This window comes from Lonchura striata, chromosome Z (assembly GCF_046129695.1).
Source record: "Lonchura striata isolate bLonStr1 chromosome Z, bLonStr1.mat, whole genome shotgun sequence".
NCBI classification, from domain to species: Eukaryota; Metazoa; Chordata; class Aves; order Passeriformes; family Estrildidae; genus Lonchura; species Lonchura striata.
The window spans coordinates 16,164,212-16,187,163 of record NC_134642.1 but is presented as its reverse complement, the minus strand read 5'-3'; the positions used below and the strand labels follow the sequence as shown (position 1 = coordinate 16,187,163).

General features: G+C 40.0%; 1 long non-coding RNA gene across 1 annotated transcript in view; it reads left to right on the top strand.

Annotated features, from left to right (window-relative positions):
• The first annotated feature begins 16,322 nt into the window (after positions 1-16,322).
• Positions 16,323-22,952, top strand: part of LOC110471261 (uncharacterized) — a 56,495-nt gene continuing 49,865 nt past the window's right edge. Inside the window, exon 1 of the long non-coding RNA XR_002465558.3 lies at positions 16,323-16,460. This is a non-coding gene — a long non-coding RNA (uncharacterized LOC110471261). The remainder of the gene's footprint in view (positions 16,461-22,952) is intronic.

Below are 22,952 nucleotides of genomic sequence, written 5' to 3'. Positions count from 1 at the left end.
ATTTGGATCACTAGGAAAGGGGATCAATGTCCTGTCAGATTTCTTCAGAGCTTCCAAGAAATGTTGTATACTTTTGGCTATAGCATCTGTACGAAGAAAGTGCTTCCTTCTCCCTGCAGAGGTAGCACGACTAAAAGAATGAAATGAAATGTGTTGGTTCTCATCACTGCTTCAGGTGTAATTGGAGAATAACTGGTTTCAGGCAGTGAAAGCTGTGACTGAAACTGCATCATGCAGTTTGAGCTAAATGACATCCATGCTATGAATTAAGGATAGAATTCATTGTGCTTTTTGCCCAAGCATGTTCAGCAAATGCACTTCTTTAGTAATGCAGTACAAAGATGCTGTATTAGACTGACCTCTACAATACTGAAAGGAAAAAATATGAGCCTGCATCATGTATTAACTTAGGTGAGATGCTTCCTTTACATGTTCAGGAAGGGCTGGACATGTTCATACCAAGGGTAAGTCTACACAGAGCTAGCTGTACAAAGCTTTAGTCTTTCAGAAAATGGTGTGAGTGTTTTGCAGTCTTGAAGTTTTTTCAGTTTGCCCAGCAGTATTTTTTCCCCCTGGAAAGAGAATGCTTGCTGTGCGCCAGCCCTACTAATGTCTGCTGTCCATCTCCTTCCAGGGTGAGTGAAGCCCATCTCTGTACATTCTTCTCCCCATCTTTAGCATTTGAATGTTGCCTGGCCACTGTCTTGTGATTTTTGTTTTAATCACTGATTTTTTTGTCCTTAGTCATTGTTGCACCATGCATTGCAAAATGTTGATAGGACTGGAAGTCACTGTATGCATAATAATATACTTTTTGTTTTGTATTGTAATAATACAAATATTTTCTTGTAATATCTTTTCTATTACATATTACACAAGGTGATTCATTGTTACAGTGTACTCCTTGCATTTTAGAATGTCTTATGTTGGATCAAACATTACTCTGATGATGTGACAGATGCCTTTTTTGTGGTTTCTTATGCATGTATACCCCTCACCAGGTGACATATTCTGCTGAACTAGCTCTGAAATGGTACATTTGCTATCAGCACACTTATGCTTGAGAATGTACTGTACTTCTGCTTTGAGTATTACAGCAGTTCATGAAGAAAGGACTGGATTAACTTTATTGTATTCACAATGAGGAAAGAAAATACATGCATGCTGAATATTTTAGTTATAGGGCTACATAGCAAATTGTCGTTTTATGAGTTATCCCAAAGGGCAAGTTACAGTACAGATAATAAATGAAATCTTAAATTATCTGAAGATACTAGCTTAGGTAACACTGCATTCGTAAACAAACACTTATACTTACACTAAACATCAAGAATAATATTTTTTTCCTGTTTGGTGAATCTATTAATAGATTTATTTTTTTCATTCTGGCTTAATTTTCTGCACCCTGTGTTGACTCTGGTGCCATTATATTTCAGTTTCCTTCTACTACTGTGTCCATGGCCTTACTTGTCCATCATTTTATTTGGCCCTCCATTTCAGATGATAGGTGTAAGCTGGGATATTTATCTTTACTATCACAATTTGGAAGAGTCATTCGGAATGCTTTGGCAATGCTCTTCAAGAGGCAGACTGAAACCTTTAGTCTGATTCAATTGTTCCCTTCATTCTCCCCTCCATCAACAGTTGTTACAGAAATTTAGAAAAACATGTGTATTACACACACACAGACACACACACTCCTCAACTGCTGGACAAAGAACATTTTACCACTTTGTACCCTTTAGATAAATTGTAATAAACCCATGGCAACTCCTGTTAGAGTTACTACACTGAACTACACAATAGCATATATCTTAAAAGATTGTCTTAGCAATGGAGGTATCACAGAACTGTTGAAATTTATCTGGATTCAGCCTATAAAAGGACATGCAGATGGCAATTTTAAGTCTTGTAAGTTGTCATGAGCTGAGTACTATGAAACATGAGAAAAAGAAATTATTTAATTACTGAAATGAATAGTTATAAATGTCATTTTTTGCAGGCTGAAGCAAGCATTTAGCCTGGTTTATGGGTTACAAACACATTATATCAATATAGGTTATATCAATACAACTTATGCTTGTATGGGTTGCAGACTAATTCAAAAGGAGTGGGCCTATGTAGGACTGGCCTAACTTGCCATTGAGGGCAGACTAAAATTCACTGGCTGTTAACTAAATTATTCAAGTTTAATTATAAAAGAAAATAAAGACCCAGGTAATAACTGCTCCAACTTTTTGCAGGGCAAGCTGATCCATGCAATCTAGTCCATTCACACAGTACTAGATTGATATCAATTGTACAATGTGATCTTTGTTGTCAAACTCATATATGAAGCCTATTAATGCCTACTCTGATCAAAGGATCAAAGGAAAAGTAGCATAGGTCATTCAAGAAAATAAAGTACATAGAAATAGTCTAACATATAATAATTTTGCCAGACATGGGAGAAACATGATTAAAAATACTCAATGCATGCTCTAAGATTACCATAGGAACTAAGGGTTGGACATAAGCTTGCCTATGAAGAGGAAAGATGAAATAACCATTCCAAACACAACCTAAGCCATGGAAGTGGAGCTGGAGGTCCTGGCCTAAATACCTCTTAAGAATAAGGTATCCCAAATGAGCAATGCAACCATAAATAAGCTAACAACATTTGGAAGATTCAAGAAGAGTAGACAGGAAAATAAAATTATATAGTGATGACATTTTCATGGTCTCACATTTTATGGACCTCCAAGACTACTTCCTTGATTTATAAATTGGGGTTTTTTAATGTAAAAATATGGGATCTGGTCGAAAAAATAATGATGATATTAGAATGCAGCTCCTTCTGTGTCACAGAAAAGTAAGTATTAATCAGAACTACACAATAACTGCAAACAACTGAGAATACCCATAAATATGTTTGAGACATAGAGCTTTCTGCACAACCTCAGAGGCATTTTGAAATGACAAAATGGAGAAATCCTATTGATTTGCATTTACATAATTTCCATCCAGTAGGTTTTTAATGTTTTTTTTTTTTAAGTTTTGGCTTTGTGATGCTCAAAATGATAGAACTCAAAAATCACATATCTGTATGCAGAATATGTTAATGCACTCATTTTATCTACCTGGTTTTTAGAGTATATTTATGTTATTCAAGTGATTTAGTTCAAAACTAAGGTCTGGTCTGTCTAGGAACTTACTAAAATGGGTGACTTTACTCAGCTTAGACCAGATCTTTGTGGTTTTCCTATCTTGATGTAAATCCTTGTGATTAAATTCTGAGTGCAAAACACAGGAGCACTACATAGAGTGAAAACTTTACAAGTGCATTATTATGTGTAAAAACTCCTTTCAGCATAAAATTGTATGATACATGGTGCCACCAGAAAACATGGTAAATTAGTCTCAGCTGGCATTCTGTTAAAAATTGGAAAATTAAGAAATTAATCTAAAGCAAGCAGTCCAAAGTACACAGGCGTGTATGCTTATATGCATATGGGAGCATATAACGTGCTTAAGAGTAGGAGGGAGACATTGTATGTTTTATCTTGCTGACAAGCAGAAACATTATTTGATATCTTAGATGGAGGACTAATACTTCATAATTTTGTATTAAGACTCTGGATGCAGTTTTGATAGACAGCAAAATGTGTATGGTGAAGCACCTGCCATTTTCTCATTAAAAAGTTTTGTTGTTTATTCATTTATTTCTGACAAAGATAAAACTTCAAATAAGAGTTTCCATTCTACTTTCAATGCAGTACTCTTCTAATGAATGAAACACAAAATTTCTAGTCATTATTTCCTTTGTCTTAGTCCACCATTGACTTATACAATGTATAGGGTGTACATGAAAAAAAAGGTAGTGGTACTGCTGTTCCACTGTGGCAAAGAGAGAAAATGGAGAGGAAGAAGGTTTTTAGACAATTCCCATCATAACTCTAATAGTATGTCATAGTAAAGGGGATATTAAAGGGTCTGTTATTAGTGAACAATTAGATTAATCAGCATGAGATTTTTGCCTGTCAGCTAGGCAATGTACTGTGGAATTTTATTAATGGAGTTTTTAGAACTAAACTCTCAAAATAAACCAAATACGTAAGACCTAATGCTACATCAAGGAAGTTGATTTACATATGAGTAGAAGGTCAGCATACATATCTGAAATAAACTCTGAGAAATCCAGGCTGCTGCATGTAGGTGGAGGAAACATACAATGAGGCACAATGAAAAAGCTAGAGGGTTAGCTTGCATAGTTTATTTCTCTTCTGCCCATGTTTACTCATAAAAAGCTGCAGATAAAGTCTTTGGGAAAGAACATAAATGCAATTCTGAAAAGCAAAGGGCTTTAGAGATCACAGATGAAATTGTCATTGAAAGCAAAGAAATAGGCAGCTGAGGACATTACAACATTTATGGTGGCTTAATTATAAATTCTTGAAAGTCTTTCCACACCTTTAAAGGGCTGCAGAAGTCAGTGTAACAGGAAATAGAGATTTATTTCAGGCAGCAACATTTTTAAAACAATAACTAGACTGAGGTCCCATAAGTGTTAGGCTGACACCACTCCTCAGCACTGCCTGGTCCATGGCCATGCTTGTGCTTGGAGAGTCCTAGTCACAAGGCTTTGTTAGGCCACAAAAAGGTAGCACTTATACTTAAAACTTTATTAAGCTGCCACAGTCCAATTAGCTATCAGGCTATATGCTATGAAAAAAGACATTTATATAGTATTTGTACTGTAGGAAAATAATACTCCTAGCTGAAATAATGATGTGGAAAATCTAAATGTGCATAGTCTAAGGATGCCTTGTGATCTCATCAGAATTTATTGATGGGATGAATAATAAGACGACCTTCTGTAACAATATAGACCATCCCATTCTTTACCCATGGACAGCTCAGCTGTGTCAAAGACCACTGAGCTGTGTGCAAAACAGGTCCTGAATCCGTAGCAGTTGCAGTCAAATTGAAGTTGAAGTAAAATGATGACCTTTTATTTCAAGACAAATTGAACTGAACTATGGTGTTTCACAAGCAACCTAAGCCTCTGTGTGGTAAAGATCCAGTACACTCAATGGCAGCTCTTGGGTCATCCAGGAACAATCTCTTTTTCTCTGTGTTTCAGTTTCTCTGTGTTTCTACTGTCAAAGTAGAAACCTCAGTGCCAATACCCTGGAATAATCAGTGTAGATGACATTGCCAATTTTTGCAAGGTGATACTGCAATCCCCAGGGGGGTTGATAAAGGGGAAGATTCAAATTCAAATGAACCCTTGGCTCTGACAGTCTGAGCAGTGTTTTCCCAACATTTCAACAGGGCTATGTGTGACACTTTGTTAAATTTGCTTGCTCTGTAGCTGCTAAAATGATACAAATACATCCATTTTGAAAGGCTTTATCTCTTCCTTCCCACCTCTGTCAAGATGTGGCTGAGTATGCTAGAGAAGCTGGTGTAGGTCAAACAAAGAGCTTTCTCACCAGGCAGGGCTGTTGTCATCTCTGATGGAAGTAGGTTTTGCTACGTGAAAGACTTGGCTGCGTTTGGGGTTGATTCAAGTTTTTTTAGTGTGCCCTTGCCTTCTTACAATATTGCTATTTATTTGTAGGCATAGCTGTAAGAAAGGTCCTTCAACCTTTACTGTCGTGATATAAGTCTAAATGCTGGATGAACAAAGCTGTGGGGAAGGGATCAATCTGCCAACAGCCAAAGGTCAATGCCTGGGTATAAACTGAAGAAATAAAATCAATCCACCATAACCTAAATCCTTCAAAGATACAGGCAAAATGCCAATATGGGTCACCCACACTGCCAAAGCACAGGTTGCAGTGGCTGTCAGCCAAGCTAAACAGCACATTAAGGGGATCCTCAGTCTTGCAGATCAACAAGCCTATATCATTCAAGTGCCAGATATCTCCTGCAAAGATGCTCAGGTGGTGTCATTAAATTCCCAAAAGATCATGAGTCATGTGAAATGGACAAGGTGGGAAGCTAATCCATAATTGTCCCCATGTTATCCAGATAATGCATATACAGATGCCCATCAGACCTAGCTGAGTGCACACTTCAGAAAGTTTGAAAGAGAACTGTACCTGTTGTGGTGTGCAAGTTTAATAAGTTAAATGTTCTGTTATCTTACAGTAAATTCCAGTGCCCCCCAAATTATTACAGTTGGTTTTTCCCCTATGTTATGCCCCATACCCAGCTGTCCCTCCAAGAATCCCCTCCCTATTTTCCAGATCCTTCCCTGCCTGTCAAGGCAACCCCGCCCCTTTGTCCTGTCCATCAGCCCAAGCCCTACAAAGTTCCCTGTCCCTCATCCTCAGGCCCAATCCTCAACCAGACTCTCTCTCCTCCCCTTGCCCTGATTTGTTTTAGTCCCAAAAGGCACACGCTGGAAGTTACACATTGGTTGTATCATGGTGTCCACCCCCTGCTTGGCAAGCTTTTAAAAACCCATGCAGAGGGGTGCTTGGGGGCTCTTTTTCGCTTGTGCTCTGCTCTGGTGGTTGTCTCCTGTATTCTCTCCCCCTGCTTCTCCCAGTAAATTTGTAGGACTTTGCACTGCAGAAGAGCCTCCTCTGCCTCCTTCACTCATCGCTCCTCCAAGAGGTCTCTGCTGTTGGGCATCTGGCTCAGAGGATCAGGCTCAGGCAAAACTCCAGCCTGGCCAGTTCCCCACTCTTGCCACTGGCCCTGAGACACCACAGAGCTAGCCAGGGTTCCGGAGGACAGTGGCATTTACCAAGCTTACTTTTCCATTATATTACCCTGCCTAGCCTTGCATCTACCCTGTCCTTAAGTTTGCCCTCTGCTCTCAGGGTTTGATCTGCTCTGATCTTCTGCACTTCTGGAATATAGAGGAGCTGTACTCCAGATGTCTTGTTGCCTGCAATGTCAGTGGCCACGTGAGGTTTTTGTTATCTAAGCAGGCAAACTGGGCAAGCCAGAGTAAGCAAGGAACGTGATGGAGGATGATGAGTGGCTCTGCGCAGGAAAGGAATGTCCTGGTCCCAGGCACAGCCCACACCAGGAGAGGAGTGTCCCAGACAGCCACTTCTCAGACCTCATTGTCCTCTCCACCAGGCTCTGCCCCAGCATCTCTGGGATTAATTCCTCCCCACTCTGATGAGATAGAGGAAGGCCATTCATAAACTGAGGATACGCCTACATGCCAAGACACCAAATAAGACAGACAAAGTGCTGGATGTTGTTGTAGACAAAGTTGAGCAGGGATTGGTGTGCAATCCTGGTGTGCAATCCTGGTGTGAAAGATTAGTGTCTAAGACAGAAGTGTTGAGCAGGCGGCCTTTGTCTTTTTAGGTATAGATGTACTTTGGTATTTCATAAACTTCATGTAAGGAAAATGAGGGCAACACAAAGCTATTTTTTCCTACTTAGTAGCTGGAAGTAAGGTGAATTTATCAGCCTCAGTGGTGTCCCTTCTGAACAGCACCCCACAAAGAGAAAGGGCAAACAAGTAATCCAGCACAACATGACATGGTCAAAATTATCTCTGTCTTGTTTTGTACACTTGGAAGAACAAACTTTTTGGTACAAGGCAGGTGTAATTCAGTTTTTGTGCTGACTCACACTTGACAATTAGCTGAGAAAAAACTGCAAAATACAATGAATTATTTGTTAATAATTAGAGTTTTATGTGTGTGTGTGCACATGTGTGCAAATGAAGAGCTGCAGCTCAGTGGGACTGAGAAACTAGGGTGGACTGCATTTAGGTCAAATGTGAGGACTTCACTGGTGCCTCTGGTTGCATCTTGAAAGCCAACATTGCCTCTTCTCTTTCTCTCCCTTTCCACTTGTCTGTATAACCACCATACAGCATCTTTATCCATATTCAAGTGCTCAGATATAATTTAATCCACATAGTCCCTTCCTACCCATGTACAGAAGAATTTGTTCCATTGCAGTGGAAAGTCACAATGTTTATTACATCTCTAAGATGAACCCCAGGGCATACATTTTATCCTCACTTATATAATCATGATAAGGTAGAAAATGAGATTTCCAAAATCAAAAAACTGTAGAACTTCAGGAAGCCACATGTCAGTTTTTACTTTGATGTACACTATGTTTAAAAAAATCCGGAAAGGAGAGGTGGTGAGGAGAGGAAAAGGATGCACTGAGGAGATTCCAGGAGATTTCCTCTCTAGAGTGTAGAAAGAAGAATATAATCTCTCCTTGCTGCCTGGAATGAAAGTATTCTGAAGAGACATCATGAGAAGTTAATTTACTATCATGGATGGTTTCTCCTTCCCACTTGCATTTTAATAAAATGTCACCTCAAAATTTGCAGTAAGGGTTGGATTGGCAAACTTTGGTGGGATTGGCGGATAAATACTTTGTTTCCTTAAGATGATTTAGAAAAGAGTTAAGGGAGGAGTTGGAGTTAACGGTGTGTGTTTATCCAGGTGATGAGTGCTAGTTTCCAAAATGTATACTGCTGTTTATTTCCTGTGAGAGCAGAGTTTTGGTCCTAATTGTCAAGGGAAGTTGAGTATATTGTCAATCTCTCTCTGTCCCTTTATTCTCTGTTTAGTAAGACATTTAAGCACCCACTACTAGTTCAAGAAACATAGCCCTGTATTTCTCTCCTAGTGGCAATTTAATAATCTCTACCTGCTTTCATTATTTGGTTGCATCTTCAAAGTAATAGCTCTTTTTCTTTCATAGTTTTCCTAAACTGTCTTTTCTCACTCCTCTCTGCCACCGCCTATTTGCACTTAGAGCTACTGTTAGTGTCATCTGTGCCTGCCATCTGCTTCTGGAATATTATGAAGCTGTAATCACAGGATATTTTGAAATTTATTCATACAAATCAAAGACATTCAGTTGCTGTTAGGGGTGGATTTAGAGCTAGGAAAGGCATAGGTCTCCTAGCAGAGGCTTTCAGAAACAGCAGCTGGCACAGGGATGCTGGAGGAGGTTTCCCTGCCCAGTTTTCCATCCCGCCCGGCTCCTGACCTCCAGCATTTTTTGCATTCTCAGGGCTGGCTTCAGCTGAGGTCAGCTAACTCTGCCAGATTTGCAGTTCAGTGGTAAACATGAATCTGGGTGAGAATGAGACTAGAGGAATTTTTCACTTGTGACCCCATTTATGCCTAGCCTGTAAAAGTGTATAACCACAGCAGTAACCTCTGTCTTGCTCCTTTTACAAACCGGCTGTACCTCAGCATACATTTTTTTCTTCATTATTTGAGATAGAAGCTACTTTATTAAGTCCAAGGAGTACCTATAATTGTGGCTTAATCCAAATCAAAGGCCTTTAGATGCTACTCTAGCAAATAATATTAGATGGGAAGCTATCTGTATCTTCCCACATAGAAAGCAGATGAAGAAGGTTGCTCCTGCACTGCTCAGTTTATACTCTCAACTTCCAGAATAATGGAATAGGTTGCAATAAACTATGTTTGCATTTTAAGATGCTGTAGACCACTTTTACTGCTCCAAGAGAGGTTCTACGAAATGAAAGAGCTTGTGCCAAGGACCCACATAGACAGTATGTACATTTCAGGGTGGTGGAGTTTTTGCTTTGGACTTTGGACTCTGATCTCCTGGACTGATTTGGGGCAGAAATGGCTTAGTTGCAGTCTTGGTGTGCAAGCTCTAATTCGGCTTCATTCAATGAAAGACTGGTCCATGGTCTATGAAAGCCAGGGTGGAGGTGATGGAGATCTGCACACCTCTTATAAAACTAGGGGCTAATTTTTCCAGTATGCTCCGCTGACTTTGAAAATACTTAAAATCAGTTTAAAAATGTTTACTCTTTAACAGTTCATTTTCATACATTTGGCAGATTGGTGTGCCTTTCAAAATGTCTCTTCTAGGTCTCCTGCTTTTCAGAAGCACCTTCAATATGTCAGTGTTTCTATAGATGTCCTTAAATGGAAACATCATTATGTAGGAAAAGCAACAAAAATGAAAAAAGAGCTGTTATATATTTCTGCAAAAACAAACCAGTTTCCCTTTTCCCCAAGACTTAAATAAGCTGGAGATCCAACATGAATTTAATGTGCCTATGGCCTCAGTGCACACTGCCTGTGGTGCTGTAGTAGTCCCAGCTAAGTAGTAGTAGTCTCAGCTGCTAGCTGGAGGCAAGCCAGCTCAGGGTCCTGGAGGCTGTGGACACAATCCAAAGTTCTGTGGTCAAGCACTTGGCAGTTATTAGACCCCAGAAATCAAATGAATAGAAAAAGCTTTATTTGACTTGGTTGTTGCTGCTGAGTTGCTGTGTGGGAATAAAGAAGTGTGGCCTACTGATTTGCAGTGGCAGTACAGCAGCTGAAGGAGGGCAAAAGCAGGTTGGTTTAATCCCAGAGGTTTTGGTTTTATTTTTTATTTAGGGGAACATCTTCAAAACACACACAAGAGAGCTAAATGTGATACACAGTGAAAACAGGAGCAGTGTTTTCAAGGGATCAGAATTAGGATGAGTTTCTTCCCTATAATTGTCTACCCACCTTCTGGTGCTGCAGCACGTGATAGCATTCCCTCACAGGTACAAAAACCAGCAAAGCTATACTTAATTAGAATTTAAAATCCCTGACAAGGACATCTTGAGTGGAAAGGTTGGTCACCTGGTACATTGGCTTCCATGAGGGATGTAGCTGGTGCCATGTCAATGAAGGCCAACAATAGTGGAAATGAAAGGGCAGACATAGAAAGGATCAGGTAATGTGAGGGAAATACAAGAGACGGGGGAGAGGCCGTAGTATATTACCATCCTTGTTGAAATGCCTGAGCTGCTTGTCCTATGGCGGCAATTTGTCAGTTTTGCTGTCAGGTAATGTGGATTGGCAGCAGAGCTCTAGAAACGGAGGAGGAGATGGTGGCTGTGCTCAAGCAGTGGGAAGGCACTGAGTCCTTGTCATGCTGCTATGGGGAGGCTGTTCTGGGTCTACAATGGTGAAGTAGGCACTGGTACCTCCCAAACCCCTTTTTCAGTGCTAATAGGTGATTTCAGATCCAGGCAAACAGATTTCTTTGTAATTGTTCAACAGATCCCACAAAAAGGACTGTATAACTGAAATGAGCAGCAGATTATTTTAGATGTGGGTGAAAGAGTTACAGGTGTTTTTGCTACATCCAAATGTGCTGGAACAACTGAAACTTACTGGGACAAGTTGAAGCAACCTTCATCTCCTTGCTCCTTCACACAGATCCTGTATGAACATGCTGCTGTGCATGTTTTGGGATGGGATGACAAGCCCATTTACCTATTAAGCTGTTAAGCACAAAAACCTTAACAACTCAGACAAGAAGTCTTTATCATGTTCATAATGGAGTTTGCTAGTTGTTTTTATGGGCCATAAACCAGCAGGTGTGACAACAGAGGTTGGAGCTAAGGCAGCCCTCCAGCTGCCTCCCTGTGCCTGCACCACCACTGCTTGGATGGGGATGGGGCACCCCTGCTGTTAGTGCATTGTGGTGGTCAGCAAGGATAGGGGCCACAGCATAGGGATGGGAAAGGTAGGTTTGATTATGGTACAGAACACTGGAAAGGACCTGGGATTACTGGGAAGCAGAAATTCAAGGGGGGATAAAATAATTTTCTTCTTGCCCAAGTTAGCCATACATAGACTTGTCTAGATTTGAAATGTGTGGTGTGTTTTTTAGATAATATTTAGCAAGATAATTGTAAAACATCTTGACTCTTGGCTAGTTAGAGCTTCACAGCTTTAAATTGGGTTTGGTTTATATGCATAGCTACAAACTCTGTCAGGTATAAACCAACAGTATATTAATATATTAGTATGTTAGGCCACTATACTGTAAATTCCGAATCTCAGCCTGTTTTGCACAGTTTTGCCCATCACTAATCTTTTATCTTTCTTTGAAATTAAAAATTTTGCTCAAGTACTTAGGGATTTGTAATAAGAAATACTGTAGACATTTTTTTTTAATGTGTGGCCTGCAGTGAAACAAGTACAAATCCATGGATCATGCATACTTTACAAAAAAATCTGGCTTTGGTAGTAAACCAAATCTGCAGATTTCAAAAATGTTACTTCTTCAAATCCAGCCCAGGACTCCTAGTGGAACTGAAAGCAGGATTGACTTCTGACTGTTCAGATTCAGCACCCCCAGGACTGTCCTTAAAAAGCACATGTTTGCGGGAACTTAACACCTAGTTTCCTAAATTCCTAGATCTGATCTTAAGTATGCATCAACAAAATTAAGATACCACAGTCTCATAAGTGCTGGTGTTAAGTCTGAGATTATGAAGTCGTAAAATAACAACTGACAAAATTAATTTGGAAGCAAATAAAGCAGAAATTTTTATTTTGATTTTCTTTGTTTTAAAGTCACAGCATGGCAAATAACATAATACAAATAATGTGATTTTCAAGGTGCTTGTTACTAGGAGATTCCAATCAGGCCTTACTCTTTGTTTTCTATATCCAAATGATAAATATTTTGCTTTTTACAAAATAATTGTTTTATAACCCAAGGGCTGGTACCTGCAGATAAATTTGTGTTTCAGCACACTCTTCTGACATTAAAAGTATTCATAAATCTAAACTACAATTTCACATCCTCTCAGAAACCACTCTAACAGAGGCATGGCAAGTCATTTAGGTAGTAGGCAGAGCAAAGCCTGTCAGTACATTTACAGTGCAGGTATGTAACCTGTTTTTCCTTCCTCCATCTGCTGCATCACTTTGGGGTTGGGTAGGCATTATGCAAAAAAATAGCTTCTGGCATTTCAGAAATATATGTAGAATTCCCCTTTAGCTTGTAGACTTTTCTATCCCTTCATATTGCATCAAGATTCTGACATCACACACGTGAGTGCTTTACTGAATCTGAGGAAAAGGAGCTGGAAAGTAGTGGCAGGTTATGGTATTGCCAGGAGCATGGTAGACCATGAGAAGACTATAGGCAGACAGTGTATTAAATGCCTGTCCTTTGCAGTTGTGGGGAATATCACTCACAGAATAAAAACTGTGGCCTTGGGCCACCCCCACAGCTAGGAAATCTGCATAGGAGAAGGGTGCTGCACTTTCCAAGGTCAGACATGCACCACTTCCCAGACAGAGGCTGAGAACACTCATCCTGGAACCCGCAGGACTGAACTAACCTTCCTCTCCGCAGGTAGAGCCAAGCAGTGGAGCAGGGTGTAGAAGCACGACCAGAGACAGTCTAGGTTCAGTGGAAGCTGCAGGGAACAGCAGAGCTTCAGGTTAATAAAGCATTCCTGAAGTTACCCAAGGTTACTGCCTCCGTGCTCTGGGCGTGAGGCATAAACAAAATGTTTCAGTGCAAGAGGTGCATGAGGCCTATGTGCCCTTGTTATGGGAAATATTTTTCTGAGATTCCTGTGGATTTTGGGTGTCAGTACCACCCTTTCTCCTCAGTGCCAGGCCCCAAATTCCACTGTGCCCAGGTGATGCACTCAATTCAGCTGCTTGATGATAGCAAAAACATGAGTAGTCAAAATGAAAACACTCCAATATGGGAATGTGAGATGAGAAAGTAAGTGATAACATCAAGGAATGTTTAAGGCTTTTTCTCAGGCAGAGAGTTTCCCTTTTTAGAAGTAAAATCAGGACATGTAACAAACAAGGACAAATTGAAAAAAGAAGTATTCCCATGTGTCTTGTTTTTGTTTTCTCTTAGGCTCAGATTTGTACTGCATTGTAGCCCAAACTCCTATTAGAGACATCTGGTTTAAGTCTGTAGGGTTATTTGTTTATGGTTTGGCCTTTTTAATTTTCATGTTTCTCCCTTTTACTTTTGATTCTGTCTTCTCTCTAGTTTTAGATCCTGCTCAAGATGACCAGTGCTCAAGCTTTAGAAAGACCTCTTCTTTCCTGTATTCTTTCTCCCCCCCGCACCGCCACAACCTTAACTGTCTGCAAAACCAATTGCAGAGAGGGAGAGGCTCTCCTTCCTTCCAAGTGCAGAGTGCCATCTTTCTTGGAAGTGGTTTCTCCTGATTTCTGCAGCTAATGGAATAATTTCCCTTCCTAGTTACTTTGATGAGTCTCTTTCTGTCTCCCAGTGAGTGAGGCACCTGTGTGAGTGTTACTGGCATCCAGACACCTTATTATACTCTCCCTCAAGTAATGGGTTTGATTTTCATGATCATTAAAGTTGCTCAACACATGGTGAAGTGTTGCTTTTAGGACTCTCTAGTCTCCCAGGTTAGTGTGAAAGGGGTTTTGGCACAAGTGAGAATAAAGGCCAGTACTGTCATTACCTGCTGTTCAAAATGACTCATTACTTACTTTTCTTTGTGAAATTGATACTATCAGTGATGTGAGAGAAGAAGGATGTTCTTGCTACTAGAAACACTGCACAGTAACTTGAAGGATTTTCAGATATTCATTCACATTTTTGCCCATTAGGTAGTGCATGATGCTTATTAGTAGTACAGCTTGAGGCCTGTTTTGGTCTCCAAAGAACAAAAAAACCTTTCTTTTTTAAAGGTGCTGTAGCATTCATGCACTTTAGGATTGATTTTTATTTCTACAGCACAGATGGCCCAATCATCTCTGTCTTCACATAGAATAAACACAAATGTATCAACTACAACAATTACTTTTTTGCAAGTGCACTCCTTTTCTTCTCATTGGAAAAGTTCATTTGTAGGATGTTCATGAAAAGAACTTTTGCATGGCCTGAGTTTTGTTTAGTTCCGAAGTAGATAAAGTCCAGTTACCACTAAGCACTTAAGAGAATTTATGTTCCTTCCATAGTTCCTTTTTCAGTCAAAATTAACCCTTTGAATAACTTGCACATAAGTCTTTTACACAAAATTGGCACTTCTTCATCTCATACTTTTAAATCCCTTTTTTTGGTGAAAGAAACAAAACCAAATGTAATGTCTGAGTAGGTTTTCTCTGTATTTTAATGTCTCCCTGCAAAAGTTTCTGGTTCATCACCCTAAAGGACACAAGGAGTGTGAGTTTGCAGAAATGTGTGACCCCATCTTCTCAAGTTTGCAGTTTTCAGTGGGTGTATCTACACTAAGACACTACATTGCACAATGACAAAGATTGCCAGCTTTTGTCTGGTAAGCAGCCAGGTATCAAATCCATTCCACTTGCAGCCTGTTCTGTCTTCATAAAGACTCTTCTGGAGTTTGCAAAGCACTGTGGCACGTAGAGAAATTCTTTAATTATGCATTCAGTAAGTCTCATAATAATGGGATATTATATTTCATTTTATATTGTACTTATTTCTAATAAGATGCAGACTGTTAACTTCAGATGTCAGAATTCAGCTAGTTTGTACCTTCCTAGTGTTTCTTCAAACCATCAGCACACTTTAAAAGACATGATTCACATGCTGTTCACCTTTCCATTTTCACCTCAGAAACAGAGCATGAGAGACACTGTTAGTAAGGACTAGACAGACTGAAGCAATTCTGTGGAAGTGGATAAATCTGACAGGAATTTCTGCAGTAGGAGCAGATTTCCATGTTTTTGTTACATACACACACACACTCACAGTATAAACATACATATACGTATGTGAATCTGCTGCAAGAGATCCCTAATTCACTTAAAATTATGGTACGATGTAGTTCTTTCGCCCTTTGTCCCATTATTGAAACATTAATACACATTTTGCACTTGGTGGTGAAAGCAATATTTTAATTCCATCTACTTCTGTCTTTTAATTTATTTACTTTCTAATTCTTTAATCACTGTAATTTTATTGGCTACTGTTTGGAAGGTCAAACTTTTTAATTTGTTCTGTGTAGTGAAATTTTGCTCAAATTACCTGCTGTTTTCCATCAGCCAGTGTAGCTGCCTCATTATTCTGCTCCTTTTTTTCTCCCATGACCATCCATTTTTTTTTTATGTATACAAAAGTAAAGACCCCTCCTTTGCTGCTCCAAAACTCTCAGGGAAGGAGAGTTCTGCCTGCTATTTCACCCTTGGCTAAAATGCAAGTGAAAGCTCATGCATTTATTCAAAAGATAAAAAGTTACTAGAACTCAAGAAGAGGCCTGAGGTCAAGCAGTAGTGCTGATACGATTGTCTTCTCTATCCTTCATGATTTCTTACCCTTGCTGATCCTCCTTCTTCCTTTCACATGTGCATGTAAATGATGAATATTATGCGATGCAGGTAGGGCCCAGTGGTAGCATACTAGGCTGATTATGGTAGGGATAAATTCCCATTGAATTCTGTGCCCTTCAATGGTTGCCTGAGGACACTAGCTACTTATTAATGTAAATAATCAGCATTATGTCTATTTGTGGAAAAGAATCTCTGTGGTCTTTTTTTGAGGAGAAGCAGAACCAGGCAAATGAGAAATAAGTGAATTGCCTTTCTATTTCCTTTATACAGCACATCTGCCCAGCTGTGCCCTGCTTTGCTACTGCTCCTCCTCCTGCTTACAAGCACTTGTAAGCCTGGATGCCTCTTTGGAAGATGCAGCTGAAAATTGTTGGCTGTCCTAATTGAGGGGGTCTCCTCCAGCACTGACTTCAGGTAACACATACACATGCCAGACCCAGGGGCTACTCCTGGCTTTTCTGTGAGCTACAGAGGTTGCCATAAGTACTTTCTTTCCAGTATCTGGTCCACATTGCATGGGTTTTGAGGCTCAAGTAGTTTCTGAATTCAGTAGCAACACACAGATTTAAAAATTGCTGGAGAGGGGGTTGTAATCCTTTTTTCTAACCTTCTGGTTAGTCGGAGCTTGGAAGTAACACCACACTATGCCTCTGTGAAATATACAGCTCAATTTAAGTGCAACATTTTCTCACCAAGGCAGAAGAAAGGTTTTTGAAGAAGAAAGAAGAGCATGTCTTCCTGCACTTTTTTATTACAAATTCTCATCTGTGTACAAATCAATTGCCATTTATAGATTGCGTGGGAGAGATTGCAAAGATTAGGCACAAAGTAAAACTTGAAAATAGATTCCTTTTGATGTGTACCAAGCTTGGGGCCCTTATGAGATGTTATCACTACAAATGGTACACCGAGAAACACGTGGTTTTGGAAACTGTGAATACTTACATGACCCTTGTCATTTTAATGTCTTCTGAGTAGAAAGTGCTTCATACATGTACTCTTGCCAACATTATACACTACTTGTAGGGGAAGGCTTTTGCTTTTTTATAGTTTCTCACATCCTGGTAGGAAACATACTTTATCCATAGTTTTGTAGAAGTGGAATCAATGTATAAAGTGTATAAAACTACTTCCAATAGTTTTGCTCCTTCAGATGTGAACAGTCCTTTTCAAGGAGCAGAAGGAAAGTCATCACACGTTGCCTGACCGTGGGTAAAATAGTCCTGATTTAAACCACACTTAGGGTTAAGTTTACATCAAATCTGAAACACCTTCCACTACAAGAAAAGTCATTATTCAGTAGAATTGAGATCTTATGGGGAGCAATAGTGAATCCTTTAAATCAGCTGCTGTTATGCCAGTTTTGGGGATTTATATTTCTTGCTTTTGAAGCTTTGCCAAGGTAACTTTAAGGGCTTCAGGGTACATTCCCCTTGAAACTGTACAGTTAAGATGCTCTTCATCCTAATATAGCATGATTCCTGAGTAGAACAACTGTTTCAATACTTTTGCCCAGACAAGAGGGCTCTTCAAAGGCGAGGCTGAAGAAAAGAGTGTATAAGAAAGCTGGAGAGTAACTTCGTACAAAGCCATGTAGTGGTAGGAAAAGGGCTTTAAGCTGAAAGAGAGTAGAGTAGATTAGATTATTAGGAAAAAACGTCTTACTTTGACAGTGGTGAGGTACTGGAAGGAGTTGCGTAAAGAGGCTGCAGGTGCCCCATCTCTGGAAATATTCAAGGCAGAGTTGGATGGGGCCCTGACAAAGCTGATCTGGTAGAAGATGTCCCTGCCCATGGTAGGGAGGGTGGAACTAGATGATCTTTAATCTTTCTTTGGATCTGCCACCCCAAATCATTCATTGATTTTGTAAAAGCAGGCTGCCAGCACTGGGATATGCACAGAACTTGCCTGGTACACATTGCCAGTGGCTGAGATGTAGATAGAGGCCCAGAATTCCACACAGGTAAAAGTAAAATGTTTCATACATTTTCTGTACATATAAATGCTAAGCAGTTCAACCAGCCTTTATCTGAAGATTGCCATAAAATTAAACACTACTGCATAATCCAAATGTATGCCCATTACACAGAGTCAGGATTTTCATTAACAGCCCTATCAACAAAACCTTAATGATACACATTCAAATAATGGATCATGTTCAAGTGTAGAGAAATTTATGTTTTACAGACTTTTATTCAATAAATTACATTTAATTTTTCTGAGATTCTTCTTTTTTCTAAGAAGTAACACAGACAATAGTTTTACTTAATAGTTAAAGCAAAAAAAACCAAAGAACCTTTCATTTCTCCTCACAAAACTTATAAAGTTTCTGATGTTTTCTCTCAGTCAGAGACACTGCGTGCAAATACCTGTTCTGCCATTTGGTCAGTGAGGCAAAATTTGAAACCAGTCTTATCCCTGGAATAATTGCTCAGCAAACAAGATGTGTGTAATCAATTTTTATTATTAATACTTCAGTTAACATTCAGGTACCATATTTTACTTCTTATAATGAGTACAGTTTTACAATGAATGTTTAGTGTTTACAGTACATAACATCACTGACAGCTGCAGAATGCCTGTCACGTGCGCCACAGCTGGATTAAATATAAGTACATTTCTTTGGGCACTAACAGTGTAGAAAGATAAATTGCAACATATGTCTGCTTTACTCTATATGCACAAACAAGATTTTTCCCTGTTATTTCAGTGGATGGACATATTTGTTATCATTTTATCAACAAAGTGTATTATTAGTGTTATATTGCATGTCAGGTAAAGAAAGATTATTAGTCAGTGAGATCTACTGCAGAGTATGCTCATGTGTTTCCAGTCCCAGTGATTTTACAGTATAATTCTTAATATCCCCATATGATTTGGGATGAAGACCCAAGATTATGCACTTCCTCCTCTTGTGCTTTTTACATTATGGGGTCAGAAATTTAAATTTCTGTAAGAAGAGTGATGTGGCTAATTCCTGGATCCATGATTTTCTTCTGTGATAGCTATATCTTGAGAAGGGCAAACTGGAACAGAGGGGTCATCAAAATAAATCTCTCCACCTATTGACTAATTCATGTTCAGGATTTGATGCATTGGTGGAGAATATTTTTCCTGTTTCAAACAAACATCAATTCCTAATTGCCACAGTCCTCATGAGGACCTTCTAGCAGCTAGTTAAGCACTGTCTTAAGATTTTTTAAATGGAGCTGTTAAGTTGCAAACCTGTCATCACCCATGCACAATCCATCTCACTGTCTGTGGGATTCTGCTGGGTGCAGTTTGAGCCCAGTTGTGTAACAGTGGAGCCTGTTATCTTGGATGAGACAGCAGCAGTGTGTTTGTGCATGAGGACCCCAGGGAGGAAAGCACACAGATAGCTTCTGAGGCTTTTGTGGGACAGACCTTCTCCTCACACTGTCATTTGCAGCTCATGTGATCAACAGCATCATCCAGCAGCATCTTTCAGGCTGAAGAGATATGCAGGCTCTGCTAGCTCTCTTGTCCCATGCACTTCCCTCTGAGAGCAGAGGGCACCATACATAATCCACTGATGGATGTGTGCAGTGCAGATGCTGTGCTGAACATGGATCAGTGGAAAAAGCTGTGCTTCTGAGGGTTTTCAAATAGCCATTTTTTTTCCACATGCACAAAACTGTAGGTTTTCATAGTCAATTTCATAATCAGCCACCCCAATGGTAGGAGTGGCAAATGTCAAGAAGGAATTCATTATTCCATCCTTTGCTCCATGGCTTCCTATTGTTGGAGGAGGTTTGCTCCCTTTTAGTCCCTAAGGCTCATCCTTGCATCTACCCCAACAAAATCATTAGAGTGGGCTCTCAGATCCCATGTGTGAATATCTAATGGCTACTACCTAAGGAAGGCATGAAGATAAAGCATGATGCTGATGTTTGTGCCTGAGATTTCCTCCCCTAATCTGATGCTGGGTTTCACGTCACATTGCCATATTTCTCCACAATGTATGCAGTAAATATCTGTATTTTCTTCTTCACAAGTGGACCTCCTGCTGTATCAGTAAGTTGCACAAAGCCAGATTGTTGTTTTGAACTTTATGGATCTGTGTTTAAGATACATGAAACTCCAGTATCATGAAACTGCTTAGGACAAAAAAGAAAAAAAACCAAACAGCCATTGAATGGTCATAAGATTATTGTTCTCTCACAGTAGGAAAATCTATTTAATCTCCCATAACATACTAAACACTGTGAAGAAGTGGACTATGCACAGTCAGAAATAGCAGCAGGAAAGAATGCACATCAGGGAGCACATTGTTTCCCTTACTCTAGAGATACTGAAGAAACAGAAGGGGGAATCTCCTTCAAATTGGAACCAAACCACCCACAGCAAAACTTTCATCAGAAAATGCCCAGTATTAGACCCCAGCTAATATAATCTATGGCAGGCCTTTGTTAGGATTCACTCAGAAGACAGTTGGTAGGACTATCTCAATGATATAGCAAAGAGATAGTTAATTTAGTGTCTCATACAGAAATATCTCAATTTTTAAAATATTAGGCTTGACTCCTGACAGTGGGCATAGTGCAGACCCCAAGAAGCTTCTCAAGACACCATCTGCACCTGTGGAGGGTGCAGCCTGTCCTTGCTATTATTTAGGGGAAGAGGAGAGACATCTGCACTTGACTTTGTGGTCACAGGCATAACACCAAAAGATAGTATGGTCTTTAATGTGGGAAGAAGAGTGTATAATTCATTATGAAGCTTAGCCAACAAAAGGCTCATTTCCCTAGCAGCAATCAATGGTGGTCCACCCTCTCCTGTTTCTGTCACTTTTCTTCCTTTGTTGTTGTTATTGTTGTTGTTGTTGTTTTAGACGCCCGATCAGTACTAAGACAACAGAAGAAAAAAAAAAAGGTAAGATTTTCCTCCCTTAATCTCCCTGACAATGATATTATTACATAATAGCCAATCTAAACAGTGCAGTGAAAATCATACTTTGCATGCAAATGTGAAGATAGTGTTACCACAGGAATGGAGTCTGTTTAGGTACGGGGTATGCAGAAGCGGGCTGCTCTCTTCTGAACAGACCCAAGTAATGCAGCAAGAAATTCACAGATTCAGGGAGAGCAGGAGGAGTATCTCTTCTGGTTTTTGCCACTTAGCTTTGACTTTACTGCCCAGAAGGAGATATTTTCAGATGCAGGAAGCCAACAGCCAACAGGAAGTTAGCAGCAGGAAGATTTGTCTTTTACCCAGAGAGTCAAGTGGTTCAGATCAGCCTCATACCTTTCATATGAAAGCAGAATTATCTGCATACACTCCAGCTGGCATTGAGGCTCTGTTTACCATCACTCTTCAGCTTCAGAGAAACAGTAAATGTCTCCTTGCCTGTACATAAACCAGGGTTTCATGGGAAGACAGATTTGGCCTTCTGCCTGCTGCATTGCCTTGGCCCTTTGGAACGAGACTGCTAAAAACACTTGACAGCTTGTTTCCATGGATTTTATACTATGCCCTGAAGTCACAGCATAATCATGTAACTAGCACTGCTGGTGCCTGCATGTCCCCATGCAATAGGCAAGAGCATCCAAGAACACTAATGTACTACATAGCACCAATCACCACTTCCCAACAGTGTGTAGCTGATATGAGTGTTGGAGATATACTGTCCAGACACCTCTCACATTCCTGTGAGAGCATCACAACAAGCTATGAAAACAGCTCAACTGGCAGCCACCCATGCTGCTGGGTGCAGCCCTATAGAAGACTTTTAACATATGGTTCTCTGCCTATATTTTAAATCCTCCATCTCATTGTTATTGAGAATTATTAATAGCCTTTCACTGGTTCCTCATAGTTGGTGGTATGTACCAAGAACTTGTTCAGCTGTGTTCAAAATCTGATGATCTTGGTGAAGATCATTATATTGATCGAATATTCTTCCCATCTTGGCTATGCAAGCTTTGTGCACTCATATGTAAGTGGCTTCAACACTTCATACCTTCTGTTTCTCTTGCTGCTGCATGTCATTATTGTCTGTTTATTCTGCAGGGAACATACAAGCTTTATTTGCACAACTGTGTGTACAACAGGGCCCCAAGATTTGGCTGAGGTTTTTGATGGTCAGTATTCTTCCTGTAGATGAGGCTTGAATTTTAGCATTACACTTGACTCAGGCTGAAGGATTTACAGACTCACTCAGGCTGGGATTCAAAAGCAGCAAATAGCAAGGTGACAGATAGCTACTTCTGGGTTTTGGCATGTAAGCAAAGGAATTAGCAGGCTGTAACTGCACAAGCTTACAAAGCCTGGAACAGACTGGCAGGCACTGACATTTGTGTCAGCTGAAAAAGAAAGCAACAAAAAAAACATGGAACACGGAACAGTAGTACTTCAGAAAGGAAATCTCAGCTATTTACAGAATGCCATCAGCTGAAATTTCTAAAGACCAGAAAGGCCCATTTTAAAGTGCTCAGCATGCCCAGTCAGGGCCAGGTTTTCAGTTAAGCTCAGTTCCCATGGAGGCAGCTAAACAAGAGCCAGATTTTTAAAAGCACTCAGTATCCAGCTGTTTCCATTGCAACAATTCTGTCCCAGTTTTTAAGCAGAGCTTAGCACCACCCAACAGGCTGTGTTATTTCAAAAGCTTGCTCTAAGTGACTTCACACCTGGTGTCATTGGCTACCTGGAGGAGGATCAGGCCACCTCCATTTCTGTCTTCTTCCACCTTTCCTGAGCCCTGATGCGGTCTGAATAATCTGAACTATCAAATAATTGTTCTGGGTATTATACAAAGAGGGAATATCAAGAAATGCAGCTCACAGACTACAACATGGTGAGCTTCACAGTTTGCCAATTTACCAGGCACTTTAGAGCGGCAAGAGCCAGCATTATGTGTCGACATGCCAATCACGCTGACTCGAGTCA